Source organism: Diabrotica virgifera, chromosome 10 (assembly GCF_917563875.1).
Source record: "Diabrotica virgifera virgifera chromosome 10, PGI_DIABVI_V3a".
In the NCBI taxonomy this organism is placed as follows: domain Eukaryota; kingdom Metazoa; phylum Arthropoda; class Insecta; order Coleoptera; family Chrysomelidae; genus Diabrotica; species Diabrotica virgifera.
This window is the reverse complement of record NC_065452.1, coordinates 64,687,023-64,704,725: the sequence shown is the minus strand read 5'-3', so window position 1 is coordinate 64,704,725 and position 17,703 is coordinate 64,687,023. Positions and strand designations below refer to the sequence as shown.

General features: G+C 33.6%; 1 long non-coding RNA gene across 1 annotated transcript; it reads left to right on the top strand.

The window, feature by feature from the left end:
• The first annotated feature begins 1,071 nt into the window (after positions 1–1,071).
• Positions 1,072–9,928, top strand: LOC126878671 (uncharacterized). Its single transcript, XR_007695730.1, has 2 exons — positions 1,072–2,024; positions 9,746–9,928. It is a non-coding gene; the product is annotated as an uncharacterized LOC126878671 (long non-coding RNA).
• The last annotated feature ends 7,775 nt before the right edge of the window (positions 9,929–17,703 follow it).

Sequence of the window (17,703 nt, the reverse complement as noted above, 5' to 3'; positions counted from 1 at the left end):
GACCAAACTGGGACATCCTATGAATGCCCAAATGACGTCCACCGAACGTCCCCTCCGACGTTAGGTGGACCTCCATTGGACGTTTAACAACTTGGCCTTTGGACCAAAATTGGACGTCCTGTTAAGGTCCAATTCACGTCCCCTAGGACGTCCGATTAAGGTCCAATTCACGTCCCCTAGGACGTCCGATTAAGGTCCAATTTACGTCCGATTAAGGTACAATTTACGTCCGCTTAAGGTCCCATTTACGTCCGATTAAAGTCCAATTTACGTCCGATTAAGGTCCAATTTACGTCCGATTAAGGTCCAATTTACGTCCGATTAAGGTCCAATTTACGTCCGATTAAGGTCAAATTTACGTCCTATTAAGGTCCAATTTATGTCCGATTAAGGTCCAATTTACGTCCGATTAAGGTCCAATTTACGTCCGATTAAGGTCCAATTTACGTCCCCTAGGACGTCCGATTAAGGTCCAATTTATGTCCGATTAAGGTCCAATTTACGTCCGATTAAGGTCCAATTTACGTCCCCTAGGACGTCCGATTAAGGTCCAATTTGCGTCCGATTAAGTTCCAATATACGTCCCCTCGGACCTTAGATGGACGTCCAATGGACGTTCGGTAGCGCGACATTTGGACCAAAATAGGACGTATAAAGGACGTTCCTCGGACGAAAACGGACGTCCAAAGGACGTCCCTAAAGTCCGTGAAGGACGTCCATTGGACGTCCTTGTGCTATTAGGGTGTACTGCTACAAAAGGATCTAAATAACTTATGTGTATGGTGTACTGATAATGGTCTAGAATTAAATGTTAAAAAATGCTTTAGTATTACCTTCAGTCGCTCTAACAATACCATTGTAAAAACGTATATATTGAACAATACTGTTATTGAATCTGTGGACAGTATTAAAGACTTAGGTGTTTTGTTTGACAGAAAATTAACTTTTATACCACATATTACAGACATGATTAATAGGAGTATGCGAAATCTTGGATTTATAACACGTAATAGTTCTCAACTGTCACCGAATTGTTTTTTAAGGTTATATGTTTCTTTTGTGCGTTCATTGCTGGAATATGCCTCAATTATATGGTCACCTTACTATGATTGTCACATTAGAAATATTGAGTCCGTCCAGAAAACATTTCTTCGTTCTTTGGCATTTCGAGCTCATATCAATATTTGTCAGGGTTTTAACATTAATTATGATCTGGTTAATCAAACATTTAAATTGGATAGCTTGGAAGTAAGAAGGGCTAAATCAGATTTAACAATCATTTATAAAATATTAAATGGTCTATATCATTGCTCAACTATCTTACAAGCTATAAGCCTCAATACTGTCCAAAGACGGGTTTCCCCAATTTTTCGCATACCTTATCATAATACGAACTATTGCTTTTACTCCCCATTGTCACGCACCTTGCGTCTAATTAATCATAATCAAAACAGTCTTGATCCATTTGTGGACAGTCTTCGTGTATTTAAAAGAAGCATACATAATTCAGTAACTGAAGTAAAGTACTAAGTTCCTATAATTTATTAATTATTTATTATTGTTACTAATTTAATTTTGTTGGTTTTTATTGTTGTCATTGTTGTCATTTTTATTATCTTTTGTTATTTGTTATTTTAGGTTAAAATTGGTTATCTTTACTGTTTACCATAATATTTCATTTTTTTTATACATTTTTTGTAAATTGGCTCTGCCGTTTATTGAATAAATTGAAATTGAAATAGAATCTATCATAAATTTTGAACGCGCGATATTGCCCCACTCTGTGCACGAAATTACCCCACGGGGTGGGGAATATCACGCAAATGCACTAGTGTAGAAAAAATATTATTATTATTTAACTGGAGGATCCGGTCCTGGTAAATGGACAGTTAACACGCAGTTAGAAGTAGCTCCTGTTAAAAATTAAAATTCAGTGGTTTAAACGAACAGTAAATTAATGAAATTTAATATAGAACAAAATATAAAGTGCAGTGAATTAGTGTGTAAAACAACAGCCAGAATCTGTAAGTTATTGCATGCTTTTTCTCAATTTTAAAATTCGTAAACAGTAGAAAAATAGAAATTAATACAAATTACATGTCATTAAATTCCAATTTATTCATAAAAAGATAAGGTGATTAGTAATAATAGAGATAAAAACCGTCGTACAAAAGTAGAAATATTCACTTCAAAATTTTTGAGATCTAAACAGGTCAGGGCTTAAAAAATTCAAAATAATAGTCAAAACGTTCAGTAGGTAGAAAACACTCTTCCGCGGGGTTGAACCGAGGGTGTTTTTTTTTCTGGCGCCAGCTGTAAAGCACAAAGAAATGGATAACATGGAAGAGATTAAAGACATGTTTTCGATAATCCAGGCGAGATTAACAACGATGGAGGAAAAAATGGATAAAAATTCGGAAATAATAATAGGTCTCAAAAGGGAAAATCAAAAATTAAAAGAAATAATAAAAAATCAAGAAAAAAGGCTAGATATAGTAGAGAAAGAAATAAGAAGAAATAATATTGTATGTGTTGGCATAGAAGACATAAATAACGAAACACAGAGAGAGGTGGAAGATAAAGTACAGAAAGTTTTCAACAACATCGGAGCAGAGGTCAATGTGAAAACTGACACCACAGAAATATGTAGACTGGGAGTATTCAAAGCAAACAAAAACAGACCAATTCTAATAAAGCTGCAAAATTGGGCAAAGAAAAGAGATGTGTTCGAAAAATCAAAAAAGCTAAAAGGCACCGATATTTGGATATCTGATGACTTCCCAAAAAAGGTGCAAGAAGAAAGAAAAATGCTGCTACCATATCTCAGAGAAGCAAGAGAAAATGGAAAACGAGCATATCTCAGACAAAATAAATTAATTGTAAATGACAAGAGCTATACAGTGGAAAACTTTAATGAACAAGAACAAGAACAAAAAGAAAAATACTACAAACGCTCTACAAGTGAACGATCCCCAGAGAGTGATCGGCTAAATGAACAACAAAGGAAATTTACTAAAACAGACCCAAAAAACTAGCACGTGATGGTCAAAGGGTGGATGTACAGGATAATGACCAGGCGTGGATACGGAAAACGAATAAGAGAGCACCGAAAAGTAATAGAAATAGAAAATTCAAAGGTTTAATAAATATAGGAACGTGGAATATAAAAACTATGCTAGCCATGGGCAAAATGGAAGAAGTAGCAAAAGAAATGAGAGATTATAAGATAGACATAATAGCATTGCAAGAATTGAGGTGGAAGGGAGAAGGCAGGATCGACAAGCAAAATTACACAATGTACTACGGAGGAGAAAATACACAAGGTAGAAATGGAACAGGCTTCATGATAAGTAGAAGATGGAGAGAATATGTATTAGAATTTAAAAAAGTAAATGGAAGAATATCTTATTTAAGGATAAAGAATAGAGTTGCTAATATCTCAATTATAAATATCTATGCACCAACAGAACAAGCCGATGATCAAGAGAAGGATGTTTTTTATGAAGCTCTAGAAAGGCTCTGTGAGGAAATTAAAAATCATGACACACTTATAATTCTAGGAGACTTCAATGCAAAGATGGGTAAAGAGGAACATTGGAGATCGGTAGCAGGGAAAGAAACAGCACATGACACAACAAATGAAAATGGGACAAGAATGGGCAATCTAGCAACAGATATGAATATGTTTGTAGTAAGTACTAAATTTCGGCACAAGCTAGAGCATAAAATAACATGGCTTATTCCAGGAAGAAATACAGGAAACCAAATTGATCATGTTCTAATAAATAAAAAGAGAACAAGAATGATCCAAGATGTAAGGTAATATCGAGGCGCGGATGTGGGATCTGATCACTTCCTTGTAATAGCAAAGCTTAAGCTAAGAATGATAGATATGGAGAAAAAAGAAAACAAAAGGAAAAGATGGAGAATAGAAGAGTTAAAAACAAAGAAACGGCAATATCAACAAGAAATGGAACAACAACTATTGGAAAATGTAGAAAATGAAAACATTGAAACAGACTGGGAAAATATACGAAGAAGTATAGAAAACACAGCAAATAAAGTGCTAGGAAGAAAATATGTAGAGAAAAGAAATGACTGGTTCGACAATGAGTGCGAAGAAATATTAAAGAAGAAAAAATCAGCAAGACTCAAATGGTTAAGAACGGGATGCACAGATGATTACAGAATATACCAAAAAATCAGAGGTGATACCACAAAACTAATAAAACACAAAAAGGTGAGGTGGATTGAAGAAACCATGGATGCACTGGAAAAAGACACAAAAAACAACGGCAAGCTGTATAAATATATTAACAAGCAAAATAAAAAATTAAATATGGCAACAATAGAAAAGAAAGAGTGGCAAAATTATTTCAAAAATCTCTTAACGCAAGAAAACATACAAGCAAATGAAGATGAAGTTTTGGAAATAACAGAAGAAGAACGGCCTGAACAAAACATACCAACGGTAGAAGAATTTAACGAAGTGATAAGCCAACTAAAACAAAATAAAGCAGGGGGAACAGACTGTTTAGTTAATGAGTTGATTAAACATGGAGGGACAGCAATACAGCAAAGATTGTATAACCTGATTAAACAGATTTGGATAAAAGAATCAATGCCTAAAGAATGGGAAAAAGGGTTAATTATTCCGATATTTAAAAAAGGAAACCCAAAAGTTTGTGAAAACTACAGAGGCATTACTCTTCTAAATGTGGTTTATAAGATCTTGACCACAATGATAAATAAACGATTGATGGAGCATACAGATATAAAAATAGGAGATTATCAAAATGGCTTTAGGAAAGGAAGATCTACCGTAGATGCCATACACATAGTGACTCAGACAGTCGAGAAATTCTATGAATATGACATGTGGCTGCATATCCTCTTTATTGACTTCAAGCAAGCATTTGACAGTATTAAGAGGCCAGAAGTAGTAAACGATATGAGGAATATAGAAGTGCCTGGAAAGATGATAAGACTCGTGGAAATGACGATGAAAGAATCAAAGGCATCCGTATTAACGCAGGAAGGAACAACAGAAGAATTCGAATACAATGCAGGAGTAAGACAAGGAGATGGGCTGTCAACTACGCTCTTTAACATAACTTTAGACGCCATAATTAAGACGTGCAAACTCAATGGGACGGTCACCAACAATTTAGTCCAGATAGTAGCATATGCTGATGACCTAGCGGTGCTGGCGAGAGACAAAAGAACCTTAAATGACATAACCAGACAAATTGAAAAGGAAGCGGTGAAAAGAGGCTTAACAATAAATGAAGAGAAAACTAAATACATGAAAATAGAGACGAAAAACAAAGATACAGAGGAAAGAAATATAAAAATCGGGAATTATAATTTTGAAATAGTCAGTAATTTTCAATACCTGGGAGTCACAATTAACAACAAAAATGAAAGAAACATAGAAATTACCAACAGAATACAAGCGGGTCATAGAGCATATTATAAGTACAAAAGTATTTTAAACAACAAAAAAATCAGCAGGGTTACGAAAATCCGAGTATACAGAACAGCAATTCGAACAGTGGTGATATATGGGGCAGAAACCATGAGCCTAACAAAGAGGGAAGAAGAAATGTTAAAAATATTTGAAAGAACAATGGTAAGAAGAATTTATGGACCAAAGAAAACAGTGCACGGAGATTATGAAAGGCTCTTGAATTTAGAAATAAGAGACATACTAGGAGGTGAGGACATAGTGAAAGCTATAAAAACCCAGCGACTACGGTGGTATGGACACTTAAGAAGAATGGGAGAAGAAAAAGATGTAAGAAAAGTTACAATGTGGAACCCAAATATAACAAGGGCGAAAGGAAGACCAAAAAGCAGGTGGGAAGACCAGGTATTGGAGGACATAAAAAGATTGGAAGTGCCAAGATGGAGACAGAAAATACAGGACCGGGATATATGGAGGAAAATAACAGAGGACGCAAAGAGGAACCCTAGATTAGACTAGTTAACTTGAGAGAAGAAAGAATGTGGAGTGACTCACCACAATAAATGAGTCAATGAGCTCAATAAGAGTGGCTCCAACTCCGCACGGAGTGTATAGCCTGTATATATATATATATATATTATTTAACTGTTTGAATAGAACGAAATTGAGCGTAGCCAAGTTTTGGCCAGTACCATACCCAACAGGCCAATGCAAATTTTATTTTCAAAATCAGTTTTAGTTGCTCGTAATCACCTTTTCCGCTCAAGTGCGCGATATTCCCCCACCTTCCCTATTTACAGGTAATAATATGGATAAATAATAATAAAATAAATATTACATAATATTTTAATAAATAATAAGTAATATTTTGTGTTTTGACAATGACATCCAATGTGGAAGTAGAAACTTTAATAAAATTATTTTTTCAAGTAAATTGTGGCTTATTTTCCAATTAGAATAGTTGATTACAAAAATGCCATAAAGAAATAGCTTTTTCAAAAAGAAATAAGTATTTGTTTTATTATATTTATTGTTTTTATTATTTACTTTAACGTAAGATTATAACTTAATTCTTGTTTTCTATTTCTGATGTTTTATTTATTTACATTGAATATTAATCTGTTTTGTCGTATAATTCACTTCGCAATAATTATGTGATATATTTGACTTAAAATGAATTTAAAAATTTTTTGTAATTGGGCAACACTGTCAACTTAGATCTCTGATGTAGATAATGAAGTGCAACGGTATCTATATTGTACGGACTGTATTATTAATTAGGTTAGGCATATTACCTGTGTGACATAAGCTATTGGAACAGCACAGTCTCTCAAACGAACAGATGCAAGTGAAGTTCTGTCAATATCTTTTTCTAAAAAATGTTGTGAACATACTCCTCTACTAACAAATATGATCTATACTTCACGCCTTCCTCGCAGGATCTTCTGGAAAGCTAAAAATACAAATATATGCATTACTAAGCATTATTAACGAATTTGTTTTAAATAAAAAATATGATTAATGAACTCAAATATTATAAAACAGCTTAGAAATCGTTTTAGTGTGACCAACTCCAATTTAGTCGAATTCGGGACAAGACTGAAAAAACTACCCAAAATCCGGGACATTTCAATGAAAATCGGGCCATTTTTTTTTAAATATAAAACTTTAATATCATGATTTTATTGATTATTTAACATTTTTATGTTGACACAAATTTTTTGATGGAATGGGTTGTAATAATAATTACATTCTTGTTTTTTGACTTTTTTTGTTTTTGACGTTTCGACTTTCAAGCCGGAAATCGTTCTCAAAAAACAAAAAATTAGAAAATCAACTAATGTTGGATTTCCATGTAAATTGAACCTTGGGTTAAAATATTATTATCATTATTTGATATTCATGTTTTTAAACCGTCTTTTCAGAAGACGATAGTGAAAATACAGAAACCGGAAAAAGTCTAGAGTTTGAGTTTTCGTAGAACTATTATAATACTACGATATAAAATGCATGCCCTTTGGATGTGGTATTAGTATAACAGTCTAGAAATTGTCGACTTTTTTTTGTCCCACCCATTCAATTTGATATGAATTCTTAGAAGAATGATGTATTAAAAATTTCAGTATGGAATTTTACCAAAACGTTGAAAATTCGGATGGCCCGGAAGCCTTGTCCGGGACATGACTTCGTAATTCGGGCTAGTTGGGCTATTTATTAGTATAGTCGGTTCGCTAAACCCAGACACACCTGGCTAGTGATTTTAGTAGGCAATTTTTTTGTTTTTGGCTGTGTATAATATTAATATACATGGATTATACGACATATGATAGAAGCTCGAAACAAATGACTGAATGAAAAGCCCTATTACTAACTATTAGTAATTATTAACTATTTAGTAATTATTTTTTTTTGGTAAAATTGGCAAAATTATTTACTAAAATCACTAGCCAGTTGTGTCCGAGACTCAGTGGTACTGAGACTATGAGTTTAGCGAACTGACAATATCTTTATATTCTGTGTATTCATTATAGTTGGTACTAATAAGTGCGTTCGCGGGTGCCTGTCGGCGACAAATTAGCAGCAAATCGCATGCGTACTTTAAAATGATATAAATAATATCGTTTATAGATAAATATACAAGGTATATTTACCTATTATAATTTAATAATCAGTTATTAATATTAATTAAAAGTAAATATACCTTGTTTATTTATCTACGAACGATATTATTTATATTAAATGAGGTTAGAAATTGTCGGCGACAATTTGTCAACTGTACCCGCGAACGCACCTATTATTCGCTGCGAGCGTTAACAAAGTGTCAAAGCAAAATCGACCTACCTGCTCATGGTGGCGGTTTTTTGAAATTTTATAAGGACGCTTTGTGTATTTTTAAATGAAACATTAAAAAAATACCGTGTCACGCTAGTGATATTATGTATTAATATAAATAGAAAATAGAAACGCACTTAATCTGATATAAATTCTTCACTTTCCAATATTGATTATCAGTTTGATTTTGTATACATAACCTCACTATCGCAGTTTATGTCAATAAATATTTATTAACGAAAAATAAAATATTTTGTTGCACTATAAATTACAGTATAAATTAATAACTAATGAATTCTAACAATTGTATTCGGTTATTATCACTAGAAAATAAAATATTCAAGTTTAACAAAATAATCCCATAAAACTCAATGTTAAAACGTCCTTACAAAATCTGACAGCGTGTCACGGGACGGTAAGTAGAGGGGAGACGCACGGAGCCAATGGGTGCGTTCGGACGACCACAGCGGCTGGACAGCTGAGCCAGCAGTAGCTGTCAGACGTCACCGCTGGAAGTCAGCCGCTGAGAGATTTACTAAGCTTTCCCTATCACGGCTGGATACAACCACTCAGCCGATTTCTGCTGACAGCCAGCCGCTGTGGTCGTCCGAACGCACCCAATAGTGTGTGGTCTATTGTCATGTTTATAAACGCATAATCTCTATATTATTTCAGTTAGGAATAAGCGAAGTTTGTGGCTTATTCGCAATTAAAATAATAAATGGATATGACCAATTATTAACTTATAAAATAATAATTCTTCTGATTTATACATTTTATTCACTTTGTTATATCTACATTACTTAAAAGATTTTTTATGAATAGTATTAGGGTATTAGTATTAATTTATTTTCTGAAATACAGGTTATTCCTATGTTTACATATTTGCATACTAACCTAGTTTGAAACGTTATTCCTGCAGAATACATTGCTTCTCAACTTCGTTGAGAACAGGACACCATTTTATGCAGTATGCACTACACACACAATAGTACGATAGTACACAGGCACAGGCACAAATACAAAACGTACAAAAACAAAACAAACTACAAACATACACGTTTCTTTTACCAAACAAATTGAAAACCTCACGCACCGCACCAGAGACTACAGTAAAATCAGCGAAAACATCGACTATTTCACGATCCAAATTTCTTTGCGCATGTACGATCCGCCATGTTTCATGTATTATTTCTCAACCTAACCCCTAACAACAACTGCTGTTGAACCTAAAACAAATAATGTGAATGTATTTGTAAAATTATTGTGTTGTTTAGTCTTTTCTAATTGTAGAAAAAAGAATCAATACTATTAAACATATCTATTGTTAAAATAAACTCTCATTGTGATGGCTCCACGCTAAGGTGGTGGATTTTCTTTTGTGGTTCGTACTGGAATGCCCCACTAGATCGTAAACAAATAATCAATAATCGTTCTTTTTTTCAGTACCGAGACCGAGAAATCGTAGCAGGTAAACGATCGTTGGGCAATGAGAGAAGTTCCTTTTAAACATTTATATGATTCATTTTCATTCATTTTCAAACATTTATGTGATTCCATATACGTACCTATCTATTAAAATTATTTATTCCCAGATTTTTAATAAAGAATAAAAACAATTTAAACATAGCTATTTAGTGTTTTATTTAATTTGCAATAGTATTATTTTATTTCCACTAAACAAACATTTGCTTAATTTTGTTCATATCATTAAGCATTTATCTTAGCACCCTATTCAAAATATGTTTTCATTATCGTACATTTGAAATCTAACCAAATTTAGTGTACGGTTCTAGAAATAAAAGTCGTTTTGAATTTATGCAAGGCAGGTCCACAACATCAATTTTTATTTTATGACAGCTGAGAGAAAAACGACTTGCACATAGTGTTTATTAATCTTGAGAAGGTATATAGAAAAGTTACCAGAAACCTATTGGTACTAAGTAGGAAAGGAGTGCCGACTGAATATGTGAGAGTGGTACAAGAGATGTATCAGACGGTAACAATTAGAGAGCGAATGCATCTGAAACTGGAAAATTTTGTGTGAAAGCAGAGGTTCATTAGGGTTAGGTTAAGTTCCGTATTAAACCCGTAGTTATTAATAACTAGAACTAGCGAATAACTAGAAAAGATAATGTTAGAAATGAGTAGGTATATAAGAAAAAATTGGGTGTGGATCCTATTGGAAACAAAATAAGAAACAGGTTAAGGTGGCTAGATGCTAGATCTGATGTCTTCTTTCTTTTATATAGGCAGTACTGCCTGTTTTTCTTCAACGGTGCATTTCATTCTGTTTCTAAATTGTCATTCCAGTTTTTCCTTGGGTGTCCATTACTTATTCTGCCTAACAGTGACTTGTCCCTGGCTATTCTTACTATCCTTGATTTAAACATCCTGCTTATATTATGTTGATTCCACTCTTCTTTTCCGTTCTTTACCCAGGTATTTATTATTATCTACCCCACATATGCGTCTGATTTCCTCACCTCTTACCCTGTCCTGTAGTCCTTTTCCAGCAATCCTTCTTAAGATCTTCATTTCGTTGGTCTCCAGATGTTTTTGTGTTTTGCTTGTATCTGGTCTTGTTTCGGCCGTATAAGTCATAAGTGGCCTAATAACTAACATATATTCGGGCCTTTGTTTGCACTCTTACGTGTTTGTTTTTCCAAATTGTGTCGTTTAGGCATCCGGCCGTTCTACTGGCTTTAATTATTTGTTCTTTTACCTCTTCTTCGATATTGTTTTCAGCTGATAGATTAATTCCCAGGTATTAGATGCTAGATGTGATGGGATAATTGTTATATATCCAGGCGAATTGAATTTGGTACAGTACAACCAGAGTTTCCAGAAACCTCAGATGCACAGAAAGAAATCGAAGGTGAATAAAGTCATTCTAGCCTCAGCCGCAGAGTTTCCTCATGCAGCGAGAATATAGTGTTGTTGGAGGTCAATAGACATTCAAAGAAATTTCTCAAAAGGAAACAAAAAAAGTCATCAACCTAAGACAAAGTCAATAGAAAATTTGAAAGTATAATTATGTAGGTACTAAGTAAAAAGGTCTTGGGTCAAAAATATCTATTTTGACAAAGTTTTTTAATACGAAAAAAAGTAATAAAAATCGATAGAAATTTTCATCTCTGTTTTGAAATTAACTATTAAATTCAACTAAGCATTAAATTCAACTAAGCATTTACATAGTTTAAAAAACTTAGTCAAAATCGATATTTTTAACTTAAAACCTTTTTACTTGTCAGTACAAAATTGATGTATGGGTTATATTAAATTTTAGAGAAAAAAATACAATTAATATTAAATAGATCAATTTAAAAACACTAGTTTTAATTATTACTTTGTTTCTCAGTGTAACTCAAATTTCCTACTGTTTTGAACGAATTCCTCATTACTTTTCTTAGTGTAATGTGAAGTATTACCACTACCATTCTCCGACCGATATATTTCTGTCCCCTGAACATCAAAGGAGCCGACAGGTGCTTTCGCTTCTTGTTGGATGGAGTATTCTTTGATCCACAACCCTACGTTTGGTACCGCAGTATAGTCACTTGCCGTGAAGTACGTTATGAAAAAATCTTCCATTTTTCCCACTGCGCATCGAGACCTTGCAGCCGGACGCAAGCGCATAACAGCGTGTGTTATACTGCTCAACATTATTTTTGATACACTGCTCGAAAATAAATAGGACAAATTAAATTTGAAATAGATTTTTCCAAATAAGGAATACTTTTCTACAATTAACGTTTACGAAGCTCTTGACAATTTATCGATAGTTTCATAAATAATTATTATTGTTGTTCTGAAGACTAAATGTATCAGCTTTAATGGATTCATTGAGATTATGTACCTACTATTTTCAACTAACTAATTTTTTCTATATAAACAAAATTTTGGTCTAACAATGGGCTCTACTTTATCTTCATTGGTCTTCTTCTAATGCCTACTCCACTAATGAAGGTTGGCTATAACCACTGCAAATTAGTTTCTTCCTTATTAGCGAATATATTTATGGATTTCTAAAGAACTATTGTTTTCACTCAATTTTGAAAAAAATGTGAAAGCGTTGATTATATACGTCCGTCTGTCCGTAAACACAACTCCTCAGTCATTATACCAGATAGAATGACAAATGAGGTGTCAGATGAAAGCTTATAATCCAAGGATGGTACTAAAGGTGAGATATTTGGCAAAGGACTTCCAGTTTTAAAAATGCAATCGGAAATACGGTTTTAAATTCTCCAGGATAGTACAAGCGATATATTATTCGACGCGCCGTAAATATAACTCTTCCATTATTAATACAGATTGAATGACAATGAAGTGTCGAATGAAAGCTTATAATCTTCTTCTTCTTCCTTCTTGTAGGTAGGCTTTAAAGACTGTTTCTTCTTCAATATTAGCCTCCTAAATTGTTTAAATTATCGCACCATCTTTTTCTTAGTCTGCAAATACTTCTTCATCCATTTGGTGACTTATCTCGTGCTATTCGTACTATCCTATCCTCTGCCATTCTACTAATGTGTTCGTTCCACTCCAGTTTCCGTTTTGTCACCCATCCATTAATGTCTTCTACATTGCATGATCTTCTTATGTTTTCGCATCTCTCTCTATCCAACAGACTTTTCCCTGATATTCGTCTAAGTATTTTCATCTGGGTTGTTTCTAGTAGTCGTCTCGTTTTAGATGTGTCAGGTCTTGTCTCTGCCGTGTATGTCAATATAGTTCTAATTGCTGCTTTATAGATTCTTGCTTTTGTGTCTTGTCTTAGGTTAGGTGTTCGTTCTTCCAGATTGTGTCATTAAGAGATCCCACCGCTTTACTTGCTTTTAAGCTTTGTTGTCGTACTTCCTCTTCAACATCTCCGTAACTGGGTATATCTAAACCTTGCTTCTTGCTTTAATATTTTCCCATCAATTTCGATTTTACCTCGTAGTGGGTATTTAGATGTCATACATGTGTTTTTTCTGCTGATATTATCATATTGTATTTCTTGGCTGTTGTATTGAAGATGTGTATTAATCTTTGGAGATTGTCTTCTGTCTCGGCGATTAATGCGGCGTCGTTTGCATAATCTAATATTTGGAGTTTTTTGTTCCCCATTCTGTAACCATGATCTTTACATACTGCTTCTATTATTTTGTCCATTATTAGATACATTAAAGAGCAGTGGGCTTAACGGGTTCCCTTGTCTGACTTGGCTTTGTACTGGTATAAACTGTGTTAGTTTTCCATTTATCTTTGCCTGTATTCGATTATGGAAATATATGTTTTCGGTGGTTCGTATTGATTGGCATGTCTCTTCTATACAGTAAGTGTAAGACGTCTTCGACTTGGATGCGATCGAAAGCCTTTGTCAGGTAAAACATAGATATGCTGGTTTATTGTACTCGATGGCCTTTTCTGTGATTTGTCTTAGTACAAAAATAAATAGTACAATACTGGCGTCTACGCTACAAACGCATTCAACATGCTAAGGAAAATGTGGTCTTCACATCAGATGACAATTAAAACTGAAAGACTATTCAACAGCAACGTGAAGACTGTATTACTATATGGAGCAGAAACTTGGAAAGTGTCAAGAAAATGTATTGGACAGATGCAGGTATTCATAAATAAATGCCTAAGGAAGATTCTTAACATTTACTGGCCAAACCGTATATCAAACCAAGAGCTATGGACAAGAACTAACCAGAAACCTATGTATATCTAAGATAATATGCAAAAGGAAATAGAGTTGGATGGGGCACACACTACACACTAAGGAAACCTGACACAGACATAGCGAGGCAAGCCCTAGAATATATACCACATGGAAAGAGAAGACCAGGTAGACCCGTAGAAATGTGGAAAAGAATTGTTGAAAAAGATATTAATGCTATAGGGCTTTTCATTGATTGTCATTTGCTTCGAGCTGCTGTCATATGTTGTATAATCTGTGTATAATACTAATATACACGGATTATACGACATATGACAGAAGCTCGAAACAAATGACTGTGAATGAAAAGCCCTATTGGGAAAACCTGGACAGAAATAAAGATCAGTGCAAAGGATAAGACAGAATGGAGGCAGACAGTTGACGCCCTATGCTCCGCATGGAGTGAAGAGGAATAAGTAATTAAGTAAGTACTGGCGTCTACGCAGGATCTTCCGGATCTGAATCCTTGTGAGAAATCTAAAAAACGAAGTACTGATGTCTTGTTAAAAGAGCTAATGAGGAAACTAATAAGAGGACTTTTTATAGAGGAAAAAAATAATACATTCGAATTATAAATTATATTTTGAGAATTTCAATTTTACAATACCAATTTTATTTTTACAGATATACTCCCTACAAGCATTTCAAATTCATCCTTAAAATAAAGTTTAATAGGTACATAAAATGAACTCATAAATTTCTGTTTTGAAAGGGTTGTAGATACTCATCTATACCTACTCAGCATCATATTGAGAAATCACAGAATCGTAAATAGACAGTAATGAGCACTCACACTAATAACCGGCAAAATAACGCAAAAGATGGAAAACATATTAACTTGTGAGATAAAAAGAGATGAAACTGGTAGAAGTGGAAATTATCGTTATAAACGAATAAATTAACATAACGTTTGTAGCGTTTAAAAAACCAGTGAAAATATGATCTTTAGATTTGTATAGATTTTACAATCCCTCTCTAAGAAGTCCAAATTTTTTTATTCAGTTTTTTACTTAAATTCAGATTGCAAGGAATTTTCTAAAACCGCACCTGTATACATCTACGAAGTATTGCGCAACATTTCAATGTGTTACAAGATTCCTGTTTATTTGAGACGCAAAAACAGAATTTGTAAGAAGTGCTGACAAAAGTACAGTTCTAATGCGTAGATGAACTTTCTAGAAGAAATGTTGAAAATCAATTTGATTGGTTTGTTTGAATTTGGTACAAAGATCGAAGCTCGTAATTGGCTCTGAAGAACGGAAGCCGGAAATTGCGTAGTGACAGGATCAAGGAATTTTGGCAGGAGACGGAGAAGAAAGCAGGCATTCTTACAATGGTAGTGAATCAGTAAACATCGATAGTCAGTAACCGGCTTTTTTGCGACGCAAAAAGAATTTCCAAGTAAATGGGATCTATCAAAGTTCTTCTGTGTTGTTGTTAAGTAGGTGTACCATCAGTTTGATGGTGTAGCAGTTCCTTTTTTGATGGTAAAAGTGTAATATACGCTTTGTAAAAATACTGCGTATGTATTTATGAAAGCCGGCATAGTACTAATATCGTAGTGATGAATTAAACCCAAGCCTCCCGTCTCCTGGATTAGAAAACCTATTTCCCGAGGTAAATAAGCAAATTTCTTTTGTTTTATGGTATTTTCATGGTATAATGGTATATGGTGCAATCAGTAATTTTCCATTGACATTTTCCCCTTCGAGTGACGTATGAACTACGTACGTGCTGTCAAGTGTCATGTCAAGTTTCACAATGGTGAATGTTTTGAATTTTAAGGTATAATGACTTTTAATAATTATAAAATTCTCAAACTAATAACGTTAATTTCTTTCAACATAAAAAAATAAATCTTTTTGGAACTTAAAATACAAAAATGAAAAAGTAAATTGTTGAACAGAACAAAGAATAATTTTGCTTCCATCATTAAAATATTATTGTAAAGACATAATTGTAAGTTAATGTTAAAATCCTTTTTGAAACCTTTTGAAATAGTTAAAAATAAAAGATTTACGGAATGATATTTGACAGGTGACATAGTTGTTGTTATTTTCAATAATTAAGTACTACGAGGAGTAGTCAGTAATTCTTTAATGTAAACATTGTTCCCTGAATGAATATAAATTTTTGTTTTAATGCAAATGCTATAATATATGTCATAATTAGGTCAGTCAGTCAGTTATACAAGTCATAATTAAGTCAGATATCAAATCCTCAATGCAATAATATTATTGTTTATCTTTTGGTGCACCATAACCTATGTTCAGAAAAGTAGATGTATTTTTTTACAGGTAATCTTTTATGTAATCTGAAAGTTTTGTTATCTCAAGGAATAATTTTTCAATAAATGCCATAACTGTGTATTTTGTCCTGTTTATTTACCGCTAACCTATTGGCAAAATTTTAACCACAAACTTTAAAAGCTTTTTAGAGTCAAATTTTAAGATGTTGGATGATCATAGAAAGTAAAACTCCAGGCCATGGATTCCGTGCACTGTAGATATCTACACGTCGCTTTCTATCGATGTCAATTTTCGTAAAAATATTTGAATTTTTAGCTTTAATTGAATTATTTTCTAGTTTTACTAGGTTATAATCTAATTGATGTTGAAGTGACACTTAATAAAACAAGAAAATATTTGAATTAAAACTAAAAATTAAAATATATTGACATCGCGCCGATCGCTTTCTATGAATGTCAATATATTTGAATTTTTAGTTTTAATTCAAATATTTTCTTGTTTTACTAAGTGTCACTTCAGCATCAATTAGAGTATAACCTAGCAAAACTAGAAAATAATTCAATTAAAGCTAAAAATTCAAATATTTTTACGAAAATTGACATCGATAGAAAGCGAGGTGTAGATATCTACAGTGCACGGAATCCGGGCCCTGGTAAGGCGCCCTAACAAAATATAGCCAGGATTTATATTTAACACCCCAGGATATCTGTAAGTACCCTTGTTTAAATTTTTGATAGTAGTAAATATTCCCTAATCCCTAACTTCTTCTTAACGAACTCACAACCTTAGCTCTCCAACCAAAACACGAGCCGCCGTAGCAAAGTAGTTTTTAGAAATATCCCCTAGTTTTCTCGACCCTTTTGTATTTAAGCAGTATCTAAATTTTCCAAGCTTTTATCTTCCCCCTTATTTCTAAGCCCTACAAAATGTCGCCCTAGAACGTGGGGCCGATTCATTTTTCTGCTTCTTTCAGTGTCCAGTTGTGCGCTACAAAATAGCACCCTCAGACGTGAGGCCAGTCTCTTTTCACCCCCCAGTCATATCGTTAAGTTGTTCCCAAGCAGTTTACATTTTTTTTAGTTAGTCCCAACTGTTTTTCAACTTAATTTCCTCTCCTTGCCCCAGATTTGAGACCGATTCTACTATCACAACCAGTATCGCAACATAGTTTAGCCCAAGAGCCCCTACATTTTTTTAACGTTACGAAGTGGTATAAAATTTTCAATAGGATGTGTAAATATGTACTCATTGTAGTGTATTAACATTGTTTTTATGTATGTACAGTGGAACCTCGATAACTCGGATTAATCGGGACCGCGGCCGATCCGGGTTATCGAAAATCCGAGATAGCCGGAGAATATGGTAAAAATTAATAAAATACAGTATACTTACAGATAAACTCCGTTAGAATTGAAATAACATGAAATATATTTATAAATATGCAC